We start from the raw sequence: 7,155 nt of genomic DNA, 5'->3' as shown, positions 1-7,155 counted from the left end.
CCAGTGGGTACCAGGACATGCTCCACTGTCACGGGAGGGCATGGATAGCCCCCACAACTAGGAAATCTATCAGTGGGTACCAGGACCTGCTCTGCTGTCCTGAGAGGGCATGGATAGCTCCCTGCACTAGGAAATCCACCCAGGGGTGGGGCCGAAACCACAGCTGAATCCCAGGAGCCATGTGACTAAGGAAGAAGCACTGAAATCCCTCCTCGCAGCTGCGTGAACCATGGAGTTACTCCTCCACTGATGGCTCCTAAATTCAGTGCCTGCAAAACATCTGTAAGGACAACAAGTGCCCCTGCAGCAGGGATGGGTTGTGCTTTAGCAGCTTTGTGGGCATGTACATGCAGGGATCAGGCCAGGCCAAAGCCTAAACTGCATCCATAGTTCCACAGTGGGTCCAGGTGCATGACTACTGCAATCCTAGGACCTGACCTCAGTGGATCTGCTTTGGTGCCTGGTGAAAACAACACCTGAGTGACACCAGAGCCAAATGCCAGCACACCCACAGTTAAGGTGGGTCTGAGAGCAGTCCCAACAACAGTGTACTACGTGAGCCCTCACAATGGGCGAAAGGGAACACAACAGAGCACATTCACAGGAGAACAGCTGCAGAGGAGGAAGAGTCAGTGGCTTCTCTCACAGTGAGAATGCTCCAATCCCACCTACCTCACACTGAGGATCAGAAACAAAGCTCAGTAATAGATCTGGGACCTCTACTCCAACAGCTAGGAAGCAGACCCCCTGCCCCCACCAACAGGGCAGTGACAACCACAGAGCAAAAGTGAGGCCCCACACAATATCCAGGGCAGGCTCTTGTCACTACAACATCAGGTCAACTCCTTATCAAGGGGTAACAGCACAAGCCTCTGGACCAACCTGACCCATCATGGGGCAGACGCCAAAAGCAAGAGGATTTACAGTCCTGTAGCCTGGGCAAGGGAGACCACACAGTAAGTTTCACAAAATGAGATGACAAAGAAATGTTGCAGATGAAAGAGCAAGATAAAACCCTATAAGAACAACTAAATGAAGAGGAGATGGGCACTCTACCTGAAAAATAATTCATAGTAATGATAGTAAAGATGATCCAAGACCTCAAAAAAGGAATGGAGGCATGGATTGAGAAGATACAAGAAATAGTTAACAAAGACCTAGAGGAACTAAAGGACAAACAAACATAGATAAACAATAAAATAACTGAAATGAAAAATACACTAGAATTAATCAATAGCAGAATAATAACCGAGGCCAAAGAACGGATAAGTGAGCTGGAAGACAGAATGGTGGAAATTGCTGCTGTGGAACAGAATAAAGAAAAAAGAATGAAAAGAAATTAAGACATCCTCAGATACATCTGGGACAACGTTAAACACTCCAACATTTGAATTATAGGGGTCCCAGAAGAAAAAGAGAAGGAGAAAGGGCCTGAGAAAATAGTTAAAAAATTAAAGCTAAAAACTTCCATAACATGGGAAAGGAAATAGTCACCCAAGTCCAGGAAGCACAGAGAGTCCCAAACAAGATAAATCCAAAGAGGAACATGCCAAACCAAATACTAATCAAACTAACAAAAATTAAATACAAAGAAAAAATATTGGGGACTTCCCTCATGGCACAGTGGTTAAGAATCCGCCTGCCAATGCATGGGACATGGGTTCGAGCCCTGGTCCGGGAAGATCCCACATGCCGCGGAACAACTGAGCCCATGTGTCACAGCTACTGAGCCTGTGCTCTAGAGCCTGTGAGCCACAACCACTGAACCCATATTCCACAACTACTGAAGCCCGTGCGCCTAGAGCCCATGCTCTGCAACAAAAGAAGCCACTGCAATGGGAAACCCATGCACCGCAATGAAGAGTAACCCCCGCTCACCACAACTAGTGAAAGCCCACTTGCAGCAACAAAGACCCAACACAGCCAGAAAGAAAGAAAGAGAGAAAGAGAGAGAGAGAGAGAGAAAGAAAGAAAGAAAAAGAAAGAAAGAAAGAAAGAAAGAAAGAAAGAAAGAAAGAAAGAAAGAAAGAAAGAAAGAAAGAAAGAAAGAAAGAAAAAGAAAGAAAGAGAAAGAAAGAAAGAAAGAAGAAAAACTATTAAAAGTAGTAAGGGGGAAAAAAAGCAACAAATAACATACAAGGAAATCTCCATAACACTATCAGCTGAAATACTTATAGTAACCATCTTTGGAAGGTAGCCTTTTAGTCAGGATAGTAGCTTACCACACCTAGAGAAAGAACTTCTGACAAAGAAAAAACATGTTCTTCCAAAATTATTTTTGTCTTAAAATTTTAAGATGATTGCTTAAAATGTTACATGATTTGGCAAGAAAATGATTATATGATATATGATTATAAAGTTACTAGTGATTTAATATTATCACATATTAACAAATTACTTTTATGTTTCATACTTAGAAATTTCCTCTTATTATAAATATTTATGTTAACAGAATAAAAAGAAACTACCTGAAAGAGTACTTGTAAACTTAAATCCAAGGTCATTGGAGACTGCTTCCTTTCTGTATATGACAATGGCTATTGACTTTGTTTAACTAAAACACATTAAGATTAATTTATCTGATGTTCTTAGTGAATAAATATTGATTATTATGACATGATAAGACATTTCTCTCTGTGTGTTTTTAAAAACACATCTTGCCTCATGAACTAGTCTAAGAGATTAGAAACAAAGGTATATTTTAACAGTGGCTCTTCCAAGAAAAACTTACTGTGTTCCCAGCTGTCATTTCAGAACATAATTTTGTTAAACGGGAATTAAGGAATCACGAGGAATGCTCTAGACAGCTGGTAGAACACTAGGCGCAGTAGAGCCACTGTCCTTGTTAACACCTGGGTCTTCTGGGAAATCTAAATAGAGCAATAAAAAACATGATCATTTTAAGATTGAAAGAGTTAGTGACCTAGTCCACGTTTATTTATATAAATATTATGACCAGTTAGGAGCAGTTAGATGTGTTTCTCAGTGGCCTACATGCAGCAGCCTCCTAGACCAGGCCAAACACTCTGACCCTTCCAGGGGATTCACTCCTGTCTCCATTCACATTATGTCAATGGTTTAATATATGTGGAAGATATATAAGAACCCATAAGTGGTTTAATTTATGTAGAAAATATTTACTTATCGATAGAATGAAAACACAGCCTTTATTCCCTGATTCCACACACACGCACACAAAATAAATAAACAAATAAGTAGAAAAAGAAGAAACAAAAGAAGAAAGACCCATCTGATTACCTGAGGAGGAAGGGGAGTAGTGATCAAATCAATAATATTAAATTCTAAAATGCCAAACACATCTCAGAGGGCTTGCTTTCATAATTAATGATATTTGAGAATACCACATTTGCTTCTTGAAATTATTATTGGATTCATGGATCCCAACAGGCTGATGACAAGAGGCTATCTGAAACTGGAGTTCACACTTTTCTGAGCATTGTTACACCGTCTTAGCCCTTCCTGCCCGCTGCTTTCTTGGTTACAACACTTGTGGCTGAGTTCTTATTTCACCCTTCTTGCTACTAATTCTGTTGCAAAGGTAGCTTATTAACCTGCGATAAAATCATTATGGTTAACCATAAGACGAAACAGCTCTCCTATCAAGGAACTGCAACCTACAGATAAACAAAGTATTCAATAATCATTAAGGTCATGGCAATTATGACTTACATTAGGTCTTACATTATGACTCTAACCAGTGCTCTTCTAACTGTGATGTGCTAGAATTCCTCTTGGAAATTGTTAGGAAATAATTATGTTTAAAAAAGGGGAAACAAAGAGGCAGAAACACTATAATATGTGGTATTTGCTAAATAACTCTGAAAATAAGCTTTAGATTCAGATTATATATATAATGTAAAATGTATTTGAAATATACTATATGCATTTATTGTTATATATGCTAGATATATCGATAATTATATGCAATATATTATATCTATCTACCTATCCATCATCTATCTACCTAATGTTACATATAAATACTTTCTGTTTAAAAACTAAAGAAAACCTCCACCTAATTTTACAGAATTAAGTTAAAAATCCTAATAAATTTAAAATATCAAGAACAAAAAGTTTTACATAATATAAAATAGTCAAAATAACTGTAAAACCATATTTGAAATATCTTAACAATTTATCATATTCATTAGTTTATTTTACTTTACCAAGTGATAAAATGATCTATTGCAAGGAGTTATTGAAAGTATCTAAAACAATAGGCAAATATTACATTGTTTGCTTGGTACTTGCTTCTACTTCTGCTGTGTAAAAGCCTGGCTTACTTTTCTATGGTTAGAGATGCTTATTTCCCTTGGGGTCACTATGCTGGAAATGAGTTCCATATTCATGGTCTGAAAACTTTCAGCCACACTGATTTTCATATATCCTGAGGCTGCAAACACCTCGTGACTGTTGGCTGCATTCTTCAGTCAAAGTGATGATATTTACTGTCTCTACTGCCTGGCACCATCAAGCTCAGTGAGCATGAAAGCTGTCCATATCCAACCTGAAAACCACCTGTAGAGCCAGGGTAGATCTCCTTATTCCATGCATGTACAACTCAAACTACATGTTAGAACGTCAGTTATAAGAGATTAACATTAGTTATACTGTTAACCTCCGGGCTTTCTCCTTTAGCATCTCTATTATGAGGGTAAAGTTAATGACTATTGGTCACTGCTATTTGTACAGCATCATTTTGGTGTCAACTAGACTATCTAGCTACTTAATAATATACAGAGAAAAGAGAATATATATATATATATATATATATATATATAAATGAATTCATATATTAAAAGGGAATATTCAACATACATGATTTGAAAGTTACCTTAACAAAATTCTCAGATTGTTTTCATGGTATATTTCAGAAAATATATTTCTGAATGTATTAATTTACCAGACGTTTTTAACTGATTTTTTTGCTACATTTGTGAATACTAGACAAAGAGTCAGGAGACATGAGTTCTAATTCTGTGTATTTTTTTGTGGTACGCGGGCCTCTCACTGCTGTGGCCTCTCCCGTTGCGGAGCACAGGCTCCGGACGCGCAGGCTCAGCGGCCATGGCTCAACGGACCCAGCCGCTCCGCAGCATGTGGGATCTTCCTGGACCGGGGTAAGAACCCGTGACCCCTAGCATCGGCAGGTGGACTCTCAACCACTGCGCCACCAGGGAAGCCCTCTAATTCTGTTTTGCCGTCAACTAGTTACAGCAGCTTGAGCAATTAGCCTCTACGGGTTCAGCTTTCTCATTATAAAATGGAATAAGTTGAATGGATCAGTGGTTTTCAATCTGCGTTTTGAGACTCTGATGTGGGTGAATGCTGTCCTTAGGGGCTGGTGTGGAGAGATAGAGGCTAGGACAGCTAAACCAGCAGGGCTCTGGGCTCCCCACCCTGCTCAGTAAGAGCACAACTGCTTTATTTATTTACACACCCTAGGGAAATGTGATTGTATGAGAGTTTCTTATTTACAATTAACAAACAAAAATCTTTAAAATAACTGAGCCAAATAATCTAATGTTTAAGACAGTTTGGAGCAATAAAAGATGTAAAGTGCTATGGGCTTTCTAATGTGCTAGAAAACTGAGTGTGAGAAAAGGAATTACGTAGTATCCTTCTGCAATGTATCTTAGAAAAAGCCTGATGGGGCAAAATGATTTTTAGTTCATGGTGTGCTTGTATTATTGTCATTTGGCTTTCAGACCAAAAAGTAATTGTCCCAAACATCTAAACTATCTGTAGCAGAATTGCATTCATATTCTGACACCTTTATGTTGGTGACACTTCCTCAGAAGTTTATGTTTTTTGTATTCTTAAGTACTATCTATGCCCTGGGGATAAAGTTTTGTGTAATAGATTATATCTCCAGTTGTCAAATTGAGTCAGTATGGAAAGCAGTATTGAAGATATAAGAATGTGCAGGAACAGTACACCTCAATGGCAGGTAAACTCTTTTCCCATCATAGCTATGTTATCAGTGAGGAATAAAATTCTGGTGCTGGTAGCCTAAGCTCTTTTATTCTAGTTTTAAACCCTTTCTTTAAAAACAAACAAAAAGTACTGTTAAAAGTAGGCGAACCCTTTGGAAAGGATCACAAATAGTTTCTGAAGGTAGGACATGCAATAAGAGAGCTACATTATCACAAATGGATTGCTAATAGAGACTACAGATCCAAAATAGCAGAGTAGACAAAGAGCTGAGATTATTTTGAAGAATATAATATGAATTTTATGAGTAGATTGACTAGAATATAGCAAATAAAAGTGGAAATCTGCGCTTAATGTCATTTTCTCATTTAGAATAGGCACTAAAATGCTAATTTGCCCTTTTATCACTAGCAAAAAGTATCTTTACATGAAAACAGTGACTAAATTTCTTAGCGGCTTATATTTCCTTTAGAAAGTGTTTTAAAAGGTCAGCATAGTTTCATTTATGCTCTATTAATATCCACATCTAATGTGTGGCTTTTCATATTCTTCACATATTTATATTAGATTTTCCCAAGTTAAAGAAATTGTGTTTTTCTAAAACAGTTCTGCCTTGAAACTATCACTCAATTTAACATATATTTCCATTGCTTTATTTCAGAATATGTTCAATCAGATTCAACATTTATAACTTTTTATAGAAATTGTTTTTAAATATTACATTAACTTTCTGTCAGAATAATACATATTATTTCATTTTAGATTTAAAGAACCAAGATAAATCATTTTCTCCAGCTGAAAGAAATAATGTTAACATAGTTTTGCTTGTTTGTTTTTAAGAATAAAGATGACCGTATTCATGTCTAACCCTGAGTATCACTTTATCCAGTATTTGGAAGTCTTTATGTCTATGGTTAATTCTATAAATCTTTAAAGATTAGACTAAGTACTTAAAATAATACTAAAAGGAAACGGACAATAAGTCAACAGGCAGAGCCCTTTATTCTTACAAGAACTGAACTCATTATGGATTTTCAATTTTTTTCATTTTATTGGTGAAAAACTAAATCTTTGTCCTTCTTCCTAGGATCATATGAGTAATGAATTAGAAAAAGACAACAATATAAGCGTTTTTTAAATTTTTATTTTTTTAGTGTGTATCTAAATTTTCAGGAATCGAAAAGTAAGTTTCATAAAGTA

Source organism: Grampus griseus, assembly GCF_964374135.1.
Source record: "Grampus griseus genome assembly, chromosome: 13".
Taxonomy (NCBI): Eukaryota; Metazoa; Chordata; class Mammalia; order Artiodactyla; family Delphinidae; genus Grampus; species Grampus griseus.
This window is presented reverse-complemented; position numbering follows the sequence as displayed.